Genomic DNA, 17,125 nt, shown 5'->3' on the forward strand with positions numbered 1-17,125 from the left:
CTTTCTATATGAGAACAATGAGGTATGGGGTTACAGCTATTGCAGTTTGAACTCAGCAGAAGCAGAAGGAGCAGAAAAGTCCCATTTCCTAAGCCAAGCAATGAAAACAAGTTTTCCAAACCTGCTTATTATCTCTCAGTTTGCCAAACCTGGTTATTATCTCTCCCACCTCTACACATGTTGGAGATGCACTCCAATAATACATGTAGAAAGGTTATTACATTTATAGCAAAGTCATGTAATATGCATAATGTGCTCCAGATTTTTCCTCTCTTTCCATGAAAAAGTGACTCCTGTAGGTCAAAGAGTTGGCTGTGTCTAGAAATGACCTCTTGATTTACAACAATGACCAACTTAAAAATATCTCTTCCATCATAGTCCCAAGACGCAGAAGTCTGCTAGACTTCGATCCCGTGACTCTATCTTGTAATTGCAAAGATAAAGTCATTAAGATGGTGTCAACACAATGTCGAATGAAACAGGAGAGATACAATCCAGATCTTTCTGCAATTATTACTGCAAGAATATGCCACAAGAAATGTATATACCCACTACTGGTCCCTAGTAGGTGTATATGAAAGATGTAATTGCATTTCTCACAAGAAGTAGGGTTTTTCTTGGAGACTCTGCCAAGATTCTGGAGTCTGGATGTAAACCAAGAACCTGGCATATCCCTGTAGGGTAATATTCACCTTATAAAATAAAATTTATGTATTTACTTAATTATGCCATATGATGCCCCCTCAAATTCACGGCCAAAGTTCAACTGAACTAAATTTCTTTGTGATGAGTGTACCTCTCAGGCCGAATGAAATAATTTACCGATTTTCCAATCAGGGATGAATCAAAAATTGATTAAATGTTCATTGACCTCATGCCATGGACAGTTAAGAAGGAGGCTGCAATAAAGCATTTCTAGGTTTAATCAATATTTTTCTTCAACTGGTATTTAGAGAGGAAAGCATCAAGGAACGGTTAAATCAATAATGCGAAACATTTTTATATGTGGAAGAGTGACTAAACACTTTTATTGTTACTGGTTCTGGAACTAATAGGTAAGGTTAAACTAAAAGATAAGAAGCAAGGCTATTAGGAATAGCCTTTGAAGTTTTGAATAACAGGCATAATTTTGACCTCCAGTTTAGTGATTGCTTCCAGAGAACTGCTGATAAGGATTAATAGCACTAGGATTGTCTTGCAAAACACATATACACATATATGTGTGTGTGTATATATATATTATATAAATGCATTAATTGTGTTAATAAAGTCATAAAAATTGAAGGTTTTGTTGCTGTCATTTTGTAGTTCTTTTATGTTTTTCCCGCTCTAAGTGACACAGGATATTTCCTGTGGCTTGAATCCTTACTTCTTGACAAGTCCCGTCTGAATGTGTGCCTTGGTGACAACCACTTAGCCCTTGGATTGAAAATGACATCCTCAGAGTTCCCGTCGTGGCGCAGTGGTTAACGAATCCGACTAGGAACCATGAGGTTGCGGGTTCGGTCCCTGCCCTTGCTCAGTGGGTTAACGATCCGGTGTTGCCGTGAGCTGTGGTGTAGGTTGCAGACGCGGCTCGGATCCCGCGTTGCTGTGGCTCTGGCGTAGGCCGGTGGCTACAGCTCTGATTCAACCCCTAGCCTGGGAACCTCCATATGCCGCGGGAGCGGCCCAAGAAGTAGCAACAACAACAACAACAACAACAACAAAAAAGACAAAAGAAAATGACATCCTCCCTTGGGCACTACTTGGGCTCTCTGCATTCTCTGTCTAGAAACGACCACTAAACTGCAGTTTTCTTAAAACTTCCTCCCTATTTAGCATATTCCTCATAGATGCTCATTTCCAATCATAACAGGAATATTTAATGTGGCATCAGAATTTATACAATTAATTAGACAGAGGCATGAGATATGGATTTTTGTTTTGTTTTTAGGGCCACACCTGTGGCCTACAGATGTTCCTGGGGTGGAATCAGAGCTGAGCTGCTGGCCTATGGCACAGTCAGGCAATGCAGGATCCGAGCTATGTCTGCAACCTACACCACAGCTCACGGCAACGTCGGATCCTTAACCCACTGAGAGAGGCCAGGGATCGAACCCACATCCTCATTGATGCTATTTGGGTTCATAACCTGCTGAGTGATCCTCTGCACCCCAACTCAAAATAGTGATTAGCAGGAGATGCATGTACCTGCCCAGGGGAGTGACCTGACTCGCACCAACGAGGAAGGCAGTGGTCAGTGGTCACTGGGATTTTTCAGAAGCTTAAAGGAAAAATTCCCCTCTTTTTCCTCCTCCTAGTATCCCCCCTTCACCTTCACTTCACCTCTTCTTCCTTCTTTTTCTTGTTCTTCTCTTGATTAGTAAAGGGTTAATAGAGTAAACATCCATGAGCATTAGCCAAATACATTAATGACAGATGGAAGAGTTATATTTTTCTATAGTAATAAAACTGAGGGGATTGGATTTCCTAGGAGAGATCACGGAGAGAAAACCAGGAAATGGGGAATTAAGGAATCTGGAAAGAGAGTAAAGCAATGCAATTAGAGATGATAAAAATCTCTCGGCACAGAATTTCAGAAAATTCTCATGCAAAGTTGATGTAGCATTTGTTGCATTTAAAGTAAGGGTCTGTTCTCTGTCTCTGAAGAATCATGGCATCATTTGAATGGGGAGAGCAAGTGGAGTGGCTAGACAGTTTCCCTGGAAACAGAAGACTGGATGCAGAGCCACCAGTGTATAAGGACACTCTTTCGGCTTTGAACCATCCTTTTCCCCCTGGATCCTTGGAAAAGAAGCTGGAATGGCATGGACCAGCCATAGCGTGTGGAAGGGATTAGAGCACATTTCATTTGAATTTCAAAGGATAGGATATTACAGTTGACATTAGAGTTATATATAAAGAGAGGTCACTTATTAGATACTGAGTTTGTAAGAAAAATACAAAGCAAAAATGACCATACTGAATTATTAAAACTTACTTGCGCAGAATCATTACTGGTACTTTTATGTTCTTAACCTATTTTTCAGCTACTGTGCCATGGCTGGATATGCATTAATTTGGGCACTCATTTGCATTGTTTTTTTTAAAGGCAACTGGTACAAAACTACAGTAATTTTTTAATGAGTGGAAAATTCATATAAATATGTGTGTGTACACACAAATTTTGTGTTGAAAGTATGGCAGTACATTATGGGTTTTTTTTTTTTTTTCTTTCTTAAAAAGTTCTTGGCCTCAGGGTCTGCCGTACGTTAAATGTGTTGAAGAATGGAGTGACTTCAGCTCCAGCTTAGGTCAGGGATCCACAGCCTATGAGCCTTGGGCCAAAACCTGGCCCCACCCATTTTTGTATATAAAGTTTCACCGAAACACAGCCAGGCTGATTTGTTTGCATATTGTCTATGGCTGGTTTCTTGCTAAAAGCCGAGTTGAGCAGCTCTGACAAAGACCACATGGCCCAAGAAGCCATAAATATTTACTCTCTGGCTCTTTACAGAAAGAGTTGGCCAAACCCAGGAAAGACTTTCTCAATTCAAGAAAGAGTGTCTCCTGTACCCCTTCTAAAGCCAGATGTTGGATCTGGTAACATGAAATGGCATAAGACAGAGTACTAGACTATTTCATGAACAAGTTATATTGCTCAACTGCGGGTTAGCCAAAACCAGTGCAGTAAATTTAATTTTGCCTTCATGTATAACGTTTCATGAATAGAACATTTTCAAAAATAAATTTAAAATAAAATAACAGAAGATAAATTGTATTTCTTTAGATCTTTAATCTTTTTAAGAATGACAGTATAGATTGTCATATGTATATATGTACAAAGATACATATATATTTATACACACACGTAGGAAATTTAGCTAAAAATTTCTAAATGTGTTCTTACCCGCCATCTCATCTATATTAATTTATAAAAAGTGGGCTATCTAGTAGTCTCATCCTGTGGATAAAAATCATCTGTTTTTTTTCCCATGAGAGGAAGGCTATATACCTACAGAGACAACTATCTGCATTTCAAAAGTCCAATTATCAGAAGTTTTCGTCTTATAAGATGCAGAAATAAAGAATTGCACTCTAAGCAAATTGAAATTAATGATTGCTTGAAATAAGTAGGACAAAAAATATACATCATAGGCAGAAACACTGCTATTCGAATTAAGATTTTTCCTCAATGTTCATTTTCTGATTCAAAATTTAGAAATGAAATCAACCACCTATTAAAAAAACACACATAGAACATGAAATAGAATTTCCTTTGGTCTTCCCTCTTCTCAGCAGGCATCTTGTTTCTGTACTTCTGTTGTTAACAGGAGGAAATCAATAGCAGTTTTGAAATGTATGTAGTGTCCGCCTAGTTTTAGGCAAAATAGACTATGCTCATATCCCTGATTTCCAGGCCAGTTTAATGGGCCATTAGATTCCAAGTCTATCTTGAATAACGATGGTAGAGAGTTTTTGGTGGAAGAAGTTCTCAAAAATTGTGACCATTATTGCCAGAATTCAATTACATGCCAAATTGAATATTTTTTCTAATATAATGAGTGCATATTTTTGGCATGGTAAATGCATTCAAGTGTACCCAATGTTTCTTTTCTTATAAGTGGGGGAAAAACTACTTCCAGGTCCCTTTCTCTTATTCCTATCTGCTTCTCCACACTTTCATATGAGAACCTAAATGCTAAATATAGGTAGTCAGGTTTAAGCAGTATTGATTCTTTAAATAAATTTACATAGAGTATTTGTGTTCTATCAGGATTCTCCGAAATTTGCTAAACTACAAGATAACATTTTTTTTTTAAAAAAGAACCCACCCCTCAAAGCAGGGGGACCCAACAAAACAGGTTCCCTCGATGCTACTTTATCTCAAATACCTAAAACTGTCTTCTTTCACTGAGTTTTCAGGAAGCACCAGCAAGTGGAATCCCAAACAAGAAACATCTGGCATCGAGAAGTCTTTTCATGCTCGTGGGCCAGAGAATCTTCCCCAACTTGGAAGCTCTGGGGGGCACACCCTGGAAAAACTCCCTTCTCATGCAGCAATGGTAGGAATTATTGAGAGACGCAGGTGAGTCAGATAAACAAAAGTGGCCGAAATATCCCCCTAAAGCCTTTGAAAGTGAAATCCTCAGTTCAGCAAAGTGAGCTAGGACCTAACCAGGGTGTGAGCCTGCTAACATTAAAAATATAACAAGCATCCAGCATTTCCTAAAATAATAGACATAATCTCTAGGAGAAAATGGAAAGTCACCTGTTACAGCAAGAACCAGAAGAACCTAAACTTAAATGAGAAGGGAATGAACTGGCGCCAACAGAGATGAGTGTGATGTTTGAGTTACCTGCAGAAGACTTTAAAGAGGGTATCCTAAAAAATGCTTCAAATAGCATATTTAAATTCTCTTGAAGCAAATAAAAAAACAGAAAATCTTACCAAAGAAAGAGAAGTGATATAAAATAACCAAATAATAATTATAAAACTGGAAATAAGTTAGAAATTAAAAAAAAAAAAAAAGCCTGCTGCACAGGCTTAAAATCTGGATAAAGATGATAGGCTATAATGAGTGAGCTTGAAAACAGCAACCAATAGAATTTGCCCAATCTGGACAACAGAGAGAAAATAGACTAAATTTTTTTTTTAAGTGAACAGAGCCTCAGGAATAGGATAGTAACAAAAGATCCAACATTAGTATCAATAGAATTGTGGGAGAGGTAAAAGAAAGTGGGACTGATAGAGTATTTAAAGTAATATAACAGATGAAAACTTACCAAATGAAGGAACTGAATGAATCACAAAAAGATGAAACAAAAGGAACATACTCTAATAAACATAATTCAACTATTGAAAACTAAAGGTAAAGGAAAACAATTCTTAAAAGTGCACAGAGAAATGTCAAATTATCTACGGAAAATTTGAATGACAGAGATTTATGATAAAACCATAGAAGCCAGCAGGAGGTGGCCCAGCACTTTTGAAAGCCCTGAAGGAAAAAATTAAAGAAAATTTCCTTTAAGGATGGTAAGGAAATAAAGACATTCTCATATGAAGGAAAATTTAAAATATTTCTTGCTAGTAACTATACCTGTAAAATGTGGCTAAAGGAAGATTTTCAAACAGAAAGAAAATTATAAAAACAAAAGCTCAGAGCCTCAAAAAAGAAAGAAAAAAACAATGGAAAGAAGAGAATTGGAAGTACATATATTGCAATACCTTCATGAGTTTTATAAATAATCTTCATGATTGAATCAAAAAATTTATTACTATTGGAGAGTGAAGTCAGTGATATTTATAAGTAGAGATTAATGAATGAAACTAAGTGGGAGGAAAGTTCTTAAACTGCACTGAAAGTGGTCAAAAATAAGATTACATGAAATTACGTCTTAAAATAAAATCAGGGCATTCTGATCAGAAACCAAGAAAGGAAAAACCTTATTTCTAATGTTCTACATCGATTACATATTGTATAATTATTTCCCCATCAGAAAATATGTCTTATTTCAGAGGCTTCTCATATAGATCATTATTTAATGCTATGCTTTAGAGATCTTGTTGCTAGAACAATGTATCTTTCAAAAAAACCTTGGGGTATTATTTAGGAAAGTTTAATACCAATTGAAAATTACATAAGACTGGGGAACTACTGTTAATTTTATTTGCTGTGCTAGTGGCATTTTGATTATGGGAAAAAATATCCTTAGTTACAAGACAGGCAAGCTGAGTTGCTTAAAGTTGAGGTGTCTGATGATTTTAATCTGTTTTCATATGGTTGTGCTTGCAAATGCATACCTAAGCAGATAATGTGAAAAAAATAATAATGACTGTTGGATTTAGGTGTTCAATATATTACTGACATGCTTTAGTATGCTTGAAAGTTTTCTTACAAAACCTACAACAAAGCAAAGGAGGAAAAGGGCACAGAATTACTTTCTTAAATTAAAAACATAGTGATGCATAATGCTATCCTAGTGAATATGAAAACATAATAATTTTATGCTAAAAATATTGGTAAATCAAGTTTTTTTCTTTTATGAAAAATCTTTTTTTGTGATCCATAATACAAGTAATACATTGATGTTGTGGTGTATGCGAATACTGTTTATAAAATACATATTTAGGCTATATTTGATCAAAAATTTTCAGAATAAATTGACTTTTCTGTCTTACAAATTTTGTTGTCTTATAAATTCACAATATATCATCATGCCTGGTGTCAAAGATACTATTTTATAAAAAACTGGTTTGTGCGATGCCTTTCCTTCAAAATCTTAAAAAATCTCAACAACAAATAATTTTAGAAACAATTTAGGAAAAAGAAAGGGAAAAAAAACCTGACCTGCCCACGCCAATAAGAAATGTTTAAGGAACAAAATATAAGGAAATTCAAAGTTGAGTGTATCCAAAACTTAACAATGGAAATTGTTCCAAAGGACAGTAGGGATATAATGTGTCCAGGTTTTTGTTCTGTATTGGGATTCATATGACTTTAATGTGGTTAGGGAAAATGATGCTAGACACAAGAAAGGCGGTGGAACTGAATTTAGGGGTAAGTGGGGCTCAGAGGAATTGCTGACCTGACCATTTTCTTTTCAGGAATCCAAAGAGATGACATTTTTCTTGAAACAATTTAATAACGTACATTCCTGGTTTTTAACACATTTTTAATATGTGGCATATTCTGACCCTAAGCACATATATCAATTGTAGTCATTGACCTTAAGAAATCAAGTGATTCCCAAATGCAACACCAACTTGGAAGGTGTGGCAATTGCGAGGCTCAGTGTGCTTGGGGACAAGAGTGTCCAGTCTCTTGGGATCAATACTGCATTCAGGAAAAACAAAAGAGTCGGTTGCTGCTGCAAGAGAAGGACTGTTCCTTCAACTGTTTTCATATGGTTGTGCTTACAAATGCATACCTAAGCAGATAATGTGAAAAAAATAATAATGACTGTTGGATTTAGGTGTTCAATATATTACTTCAGCACAGACTCTGCCTTCCCAAGTCCAACCATGGCTCGCTGTCTCCTATTGATGGAACAGCAGCCACTTCACTTAGATCCGAACCCTCCACAATAATCAGGTGCAGGGAAACCACACTATTGGAGAAGGGAGAAAACGAAAATGAAAACTTGAGTTAAGCCACAGTAATCCATTCTTAATCCCTACCTCTGAAGTTGGGCTAAAAATGCATGGGAACGTGCACTGAAAGTTATAGACAAGTCAAAAGACATTTTTTTTTTTCTTTTTAACTTTGAGCTGACACCTGAAACCTTTGAATGCCTGACAGAGGATAAATAGGTAAATTCACTCTAGCTGTAGTCATAGATGCCTCTTGTGCTTTACCAGTAACCTTTCCTTAAAATTAACCAGTAAGACTGTAGTGAAATTAGGAGCTGGGTATTTTAAAAACGTTCTCAGAAATCGAAGGGATTCTTAATTTTATTGCAAGTGCTCAAGTCCAGGGCTGTTCTGTGATATCTATCACTCTTGGACTTTCAGCTGCAAGAATGGTTGTTCAGTTTCAGGGATGTTGAGATGGAGGTATTTACCGCCTGCAGATTTATTGCACAAATTTGGAAGGATTGCAATTGTTGAAAGTGCCTTTGTCTAGTTTTATAGTCTTATTTCACAATAAAATAACTGATACACTCTAAATATAAAGGAAGCAGTGATCAAATGAAAATATCGAGTTGTAATCTTTCCCTAACAATTAGCTTAGTTAACTAAAGTATCACCATCTTTTTTTAAATGTATTTTTTACTGAAGTATTGTTGATTTACAATATCGTGTTAATTTCTTCTGTACAGCAATGTGGTTCAGATATACATGTGTATATATATATATATATTCTTTTGAATGTTCTTCTCTATTATGGTTTATCACAGTATATTGAATATAGTTCCCTGTGCTGTACAGTAGGGCTTTGTTGTTATCCATTCTATATATAATTGTTTGCATCTTCTAAACCCAAACTCTTAGTCCATCCCTGACCCACCCCCTCTCCCTCTGGGCAACCAGAAGTCTGTTCTCTTGCTCTGTGAGTCCATTTCTGTTTCATAGATACAGAACCATAGTTGGTTCATTTGTTTATTTTTTATTTTTTGGCCCCACCTGCAGCATGTGGAAGTTCCTGGACCAGGGATCAAACCTGCGCCACAGCAACCACACATGCTGCAGTGACATCACGGGATCCTTAACCAGCTGCATCACAAGAGAACTCCTGTGCTATATTTTAGATTCCACATATAAATGATAGTGTATGTTATTTGTCTTTCGCTTTCTGACTTGCTTCCCTTAGTATGAAGTATCACCCTTTCTTAAAGACAGTTGGCTAATGCTATAGTTGCAGTGGAGAGCTGCCCACTCAACTGAACTACAACATGCGTATCAGCTGCTGCTCAGTAGCTGAACTTTATCTTGTCTTCATTTGGTTAAAGCATATGGTGCCTTCCTTGTTTTGAAGTAAAACAGCAGTGGGCATTCCTTCCCTGCCCATTAAAGTCTTGGAAATACTTATATAATTCTGGTTTAGTATAAGAATTTCACAAGCAGTGGTGAACTCAGAGTTTATTATAACTGGGTATATTATACCTGCCCTATCGAAAATGTGAAATTGTATTTAAGAATTACTATGCACAGTGGCGACGTATTAATGCTGACTTTATTAGCTCATGGATTGCCATGTACAATGAGTTAAATAAAAAGCTGATTTTGCTCATGCTGACACTGTTTCCACCTTGCAGTAATGTGAGCTGCAGCAAATCACAGAGAACAATCCGTGGGTCTCTCTGAAACTCAGCCTTTTCATTCCCTTGGAAACACATTTGAAAAACGGGTGAATTTTGCAAGCTGGGGATCAAATGTCAGCATCTTAAGTAGCCTAAGAAAATTTACCACTAATATGGATAACTCTCTAGCTTATTTTATTAAATAGATCACTTTGCTTAAAGAATGAGAGTTTAGTTAACGATTGATTCCATCTTTTGGAATGTGATAATGAGGAAAAGAGAATGACTTAAAAAAAAAAAAAGGAAAACATCGGGGAAAAGGTAGAGCTGTAAGAATTAAAAACAATCACAGACGTTGGGAGGAACGTAATTGCCTAAATCATAGGAATATTTGTACTCCATCTTTCATGATAAAACCATGCCTAAGATGATGCGTTTGACCGAGTATACTTTCTATGAGAACAGGGAGTTTTCCAAGCAGTTCTTCTAAATGCTTAATGGTGTCAGTTTTGATGGAATGCAAGCGAGCAATGGCCAGTTACAGTGACATAAGGGAAAGCCCTGTTTAAATGCACCAAAGTCACATATTGAGGTAATAGAACCTTAAAGAAAGGTGGTTTTAATAAAGAATTCTTTTTAGACTAAACGCATTTGTTTAGATTTATATTCTGTAGACTCTGATGACAACTCAATAATGATTGCTCCAGACCTCTGTATTAATAAGATTTAATATAGTAAAGTTTCCAGAAATGTGTTTTTTGAAATATTATGAGTCAGGAAATAGTCCTCTGAAGCTGAATCTCATCAACAGATTTTATGAGTTTGGATTCAAAGAATTATATATAGTTTCTAAGAAAAAAATGACCCTGAAGCAAGCAAATTAGTTAACTAGTTCTTATGCATGACAGATATGTATGCTAGAACGCAATACATCTTCCATGAACCTTTTGAAGTTCACATTTTTGGAGTTAAGAGTAGAGCAGAATCCATTCTGTTTGCAGATGTATTGCATTGTAATTGGCAAAGGTCTTGCGCCAAAATACTAGTTCTTATAAAACACACTGCAGATTTAGAAATTTTAAATGAGTCTCTTAGATCATTCAAAAGAGGTGAAAAATTATATTTTGGAAATACAAAGAATTAAGTATATATGCAGTAACTTAATTTAACAATGAGGATACATTTCCCATATATTAAAATCATTTAAGGATGTTTTCATAAGGATGGCTTGACTCTAATATAATTATTGTATGAACAGAAGAGAACATTTGGAATAGACATATTTGAAAAAATAGTCTTATGTGATTTATGTAGTTATTTCAGTTACTCTGAGCTAATTTATTACCTCTATATTTTAATTTCAATTCTTTCTTCTAGATTTAAAAGAATCCATCTTATGTTATCTATAAACATTGAATTTTAAAAATGCTTAACAGGAGTGGAAATAAATTCTTTTCACATAGTGAATTTTAGAAGAATGGACAACCTTTATAAATTCACAAACTAATGATTTTTAACTTTGAATTTTTATATGAAATAGTCAGGATAACTCAAGTATATTTGGATGCCTGCATGTGTACAAAAGTTACAACATTAAATAACATCAGCCTCTTTTCCCATTTGTAAAGGGAATTCTGTATGTAAATTAACAAACACAAACAAAAAATAAAATGAACTCTTAAATATTGCATCCAACTTATATAAAAATATTTTCATATTTCTTATCATAATGTTGTCCTTCTATTTGAGTGAAGATTCCTCTCAAGACAACGATTCTGCTCCAGGCAACACCCTGAAATTCAATCATCCGATGGTTAACCACTCTACAGTTTTTTGTTTGTTTGTTTTTTAGGGCTTTTGTCTTTTTTAAACTTTTTTATTAAAGTGTAGTTGATTTACAATGTTGTGGCCAACTTCTGCTGTACAGAAAAGGGACTTTTTTTAATACAAATAGTTTGCCTGCTAATTTGTCTTAATTCGTAAAGATTCAAGGAAAACATATAAGATCAAAAGTCATTCTAGATAATACTAGGTAATGTGTCCAGCAATGGTTAATTTAATAAAGGCATCCATAGTGTAAACTCTTTAATAATATACAGATATAAGTAATCTGGATGAGCCCATTTCCTAAATTTTAATCAATTTGGTAGAATTGTAAAAATGTATTATTATTAAAAGCAAAAGAGCATCTCTGCAAATCATAAATGCATGAGACACATTCAATAAAATAGAAGCTGAAAATTTATACTATAAGACGTTGAACTTGAAATTAACGACTTATTAACTATTTAAAAAAGAAGTGTTTTTTGACTCCAAAAATACTGAACCTATGGGAGAGAGTGTTCTATAACAAGAAAAAAAATTCATTTCCAATAAACTTATAATTGTCAATGTGATTTCATACTGAAGATTGTGGTTGACATATTAATATTTTCTATCTTTTCAATTTCTTTGATTTATTTAAGAATGTGGGAGATTTTCTGACACTATGAATGTCGTTATAATAAGGATGTGTATTTCAAGAAGTATTATGTTTTGTCAAGGGAAAATGCTGCATAGCAGTCTTGATAGTAGCAATATAACTTCCAAACCAGAATCCTCTAAGGAAATGCTTCTGGAAAAGTTTTTAATATAATTGATGTACCCTGGTGTTATGAGCAGAATTTTTCCAACTGAAAAATGTCTTTCATGGTTTGTAGGCAGCCACATGGTCTATGTGTTGTTGATCACCCACTGAAGAAGCAGAAATCTAGAAATTATTAATTATTGATCCATTTTTCTGGAAATCTTAAAGTTTACCCTTTTGCAGGCCTTCATTTTCTCAATCACTGTGCTATGCATACAGTATAGCCTTTATATATATATATATACATCACTTCCTAACTGTTTCCCTTTAATCCTTCTCCTCAATATCTGATCCATGATAAACACTTCTGAAAGCTCATCCACCAGAATCAGGTTTGATTACATTTCTCCTGATCAAAATCCTTCAACATAATAGCATTTTACACCACTAATATTTCTTACCTAAATGTTCATGTTTCTTTATCATATTACTACATGCAGCCTTCTTATTTCAGTTCCTATCCTTCTGTTTGTATTTGCCATTCACCAAGCCAGGTAGAAATTCCTTCTGACAGAATTATCAATAACTTATCCGTAGAATGAATGTGTCTCTCCTTTTTAGGGTACTTAAAATAGTGCAAGGATAATGCCCTCATATTAATTTTTGTGTGTAAGTGCTAATATTTGGATTCCTAATTGATTTAACTAATTCGGTCAAGGAGCAGCGCCCTTACTGCAACCAGCTCTCTATACCGAGGTCTTACGTCTTCCTCATGACTAATGTATTAGAAGTGGTGTCCAGGGAGTTCCCGTCGTGGCGCAGTGGTTAACGAATCCGACTAGAAACCATGAAGTTGAGGGTTCGGTCCCTCCCCTTGCTCAGTGGGTTGACGATCCCGCGTTGCCGTGAGCTGTGGTGTAGGTTGCAGACGCGGCTCGGATCCCGAGTTGCTGTGGCTCTGGCATAAGCCGGTGGCTACGGCTCCGATTCGACCCCTAGCCTGGGAACCTCCATATGCCGCGGGAGCGGCCCAAAGAAATAGCAAAAAAAAAAAAAAAAAAAAAAAAGTGGTGTCCAAAATATCATGAGACTGGATTGGTGATACTCTATGTTTTCTGGGGTTTTTTATTCTAATTTTTAAAATGTGTGCTCCTTATAAAGACAGAGATATTCTACCTCATCATCACCGCTATCGCACACAAATATACACTGTGGACAAGGAAGTCTCATTCCGTATTTGAGAATCAATTATTACTCATTTTAAGACATATTGTACAGGTATAGTAATTAAGACTACATGGTACTGGCAGAAGAATAGACACATAGATAATAGGAGAAAGTAGAAAACCCAGAAAAAGACCTATAGAAATTTGTCCCACTGATTTAATAAAAGTCCAAAGTAAATCAATGGAGAGAAGGTAACACTTTAAATAAAGGGTGCTGGGACATCCCAGCTGTGGCACAGCCCGTTAAGGATCTGGCGCTGTGGCAGCTGTGGCATAGGTCACAGTCATGGCTTGGATTTGATCCCTGACCCGGGAACTTTCATGTCATGGATGCGGCAAATAAAGAAATAAATATATAGTACTGAAAAAAAAAAAAAAAAAAAGAACCTCAGCCTAAGATTCATATCTTATACAAAAAGTACATCAAAATAGGTCATGGATTTTTTTTTTGTCTTTTTTTTTTAGGTCTGCACCCACAGCATATGGAGGTTCCCAGGCTAGGGGTCAAATCAGAGCTGTAGCTGCCGGCCTACGCCACAGCCACAGGAACTCGGGGTCTGAGCCGTGTCTGCGACCTACACCACAGCTCATGCGGGATGCCCCACCCACTGAACAAGGCCAGAGATCGAACCCACATCTTCATGGATCTTAGTTGGGTTCATTAACCGCTGAGCCATGATGAAAACTCCAAAACAGGTCATGGATTTAAAAGTAGAATGTGAAATTATAATAGAAAAAAAAAATTGAGTGTTAAGGTTAAACAAAAGTATAGAAGTGACACCAAAAGCATAATCCAAAAAAGCAAAAATTATTCATTTGGACTGAAATAAAATTAAATCTACTTTGCTTTGAAAAAGACTGTTAAAAAGATAAGCAAGTGGGAAAAAGACATGAATACACATGTCATCAAAGTAGTTACGGAGACGACAAATAAGCACATGAAATAATGCCCATCTTCATTTGCGTCTGAGAAATGCACATGAACACCACGAGGAGATGCCATTACATGTGGCTAAAATGAAAATTAGGGACAACCCTAACTGCTGGCGAGGATGCAGAGAAACTAAATACTCAATGTGTCATTGGTGGTAGGTGTGTAAACTAGCGCAGCAAAGCTGGGAAAGAGTATTGCAGTTAAAAAAATGCAAATACCATGCCACTCAGAGATGGGACTCCTGAGCACTTATCTTAGGGAAATAAAAATTTACGTTCACCCTAAATCCGGGCATATATGTTTATAGCAGCTTGATTCATTCATTATAGCCTAAAACTGGAAACGACACAAAGGACACTTTAATCGTGATTTTTAAAAAATGCCAAAAAAACCCCAAAGAAAACAAAAAAACAAGAAACAAAACCTACTGCATGCATATCATGGAATAACACTGAAGGTGAATTCTGCCGAGTGGAAAAGAAAAAATATTAAAATGTTAATATTTAATATAGATTTACATGACATTCTTGAAATAATAATATTATAGAAGTAGAGAAAATATTAGTGATTTCTAGGGATGGGATTGGGAGTGGAAGGTATGGCTATAAAGGGGCAGCGTAAAGAATCGCTGTGGTGACGTGAATATAGTCTATATTGACTAATTCAGGGTCAGCATCCTGACTATGAGATATATAGAAATAGATGTAGAGCTTACGTAGTGTTATAAGATGTTACCATCGGTTGCACCTGCATAAAGGGTACCCAGGATGTCTGTATTACGTCTTAAGCTGCATATATGTATATACATGTGATTTATGTGTTTATATATATATAGTTATCACAAATTATTTAATTAGAGGTTATACATAAATTATATGGTTAATCAAAGTATGTAACTCAGAAACATTTGAAGACATAGTATCTTATATTGTTAAACAATAGTTTTGTCTAATGTTTATAGGTATGGTACTTGTATTGTTTAATGTCTGCTTGAAATGTCCTATCATTTAGAGATACAAACTGAAATAAATTAATGGACAAAAGATATTTAGAGTTTGCTTCAAAATTAGCTGGGAAGTGAGGGTGAGGGCAGCGAGTGGGGATAAAGATAGGCCATGGGTTATCAGTTGTTGCTGTTGCATAATTTAAAACATGGGGATTTATTGCATTCTTCCGATTTGTGTAGATATGACGCTAACAGTAATAAAAATGTAAACATATGTATATATAGTTAATATGTATACATATATGTTTATATACACACATAAATATATATACATGTATATAGAAAGTGACTATAGATTATCTAAATACTGCAATTTTATATATATGAAATGAATGTTGAGAATTTGTTAAATGAGAAATCGGATTCAAATTAAATGAGATTTATATAGACTAGATGGCAAAAAGGGTATGACACGTATTACTAAGAAGTCAAATGAAAAGATGGAATTTAGTGAAAAAGTAGTTAAACTTGGTTTTTAACATAATGCACTCTAGTTTTTCAGGCATCCTTAACCAGTTTTGCTCTGGTGGTAGCAGTCTCCAGACTGTTTATTTGGCAGTCTGGTAAAGCCTATAATCTCTTTCCCTAATTAACTGGTTTTATATATATATAAACCCCTAGTATCACCAAGAAAACCAACTATATTAAAATGCAGTTGCCAAAACATTAAAGTGTGATAGAATATTATGAGTATTACTTTTATAATGCATTCAACTATTTGCCATTTAAAGTATAGACAAGATTGTATTTTATCTTTATATGAGGCCCCCCATGTGATTTCTGTTCTTCATTTGTTTGAATATAAGTGTTAAACTATCAGGTCATCTTTGTCCCACATCCTTCTATGTGTTATTCTGGAAATAACTGCAGAGAGAGACTAGCACAAAGCAATGCTGAATCCTGCATTACCAATACCAGGACAGGTCCCCACACTCTTGGATGGAATAACTGTGGGATACAGAACATACAGATAGTAGACAAGCCTGGTCCCATGACGGCTTGGAGATGAAAAGGGCTGCAGTCACGCACAGCAATAGAAAATACACTCTACCCTGTGGTGGTAGAGTGAGGGATTAATTGCTAAAGCAATTGCAATGTAGGGACTACTGCAAAAAAATGTTATATATTTGCAGCAATCGTCATTTATATGGACAAATCTGTGTTTTTTGGTGTAAAAAATTATGGATATTGCTGATAATGCTATGACTTGTGAAATGCATTTTAGTTAAAGAAAATGCTAAACTTCAGTTAGAGGTTAAGGTAAATAGAGAGGTAAATTTTCCCCATCTCATCTAATTTCCCTCATGTTAAGGAAAAATGTAGTCATAAGTTTTAATCTCAGCTCAGGATGAGCATAAGAAGTGACACAAATTTGGAGATTTTCAATGTACAGGAAGATGGTAGACTTGGAGGTTGTGATATTCCTAACAGAAGAGGGATTTTGAGAAAATACAAGGAGGACAGACCCTTTGAACAATGCCTGTATCAAGGTATTGCTTTAACAAAAACAATAAATGGCATTATATTTGGTAGATGAGCATTTAATGTATGATAGAAGAGAAGAGATTCAGAAAAAAGCTAAGGGAAACCTTTGGAAAATAGTATTTAACTTAGTCATAGGGCAACCTGACCTAACTAATTGTTCCAACATTCGAATTATTAGCTAA

This window comes from Phacochoerus africanus, chromosome 13 (assembly GCF_016906955.1).
Source record: "Phacochoerus africanus isolate WHEZ1 chromosome 13, ROS_Pafr_v1, whole genome shotgun sequence".
In the NCBI taxonomy this organism is placed as follows: domain Eukaryota; kingdom Metazoa; phylum Chordata; class Mammalia; order Artiodactyla; family Suidae; genus Phacochoerus; species Phacochoerus africanus.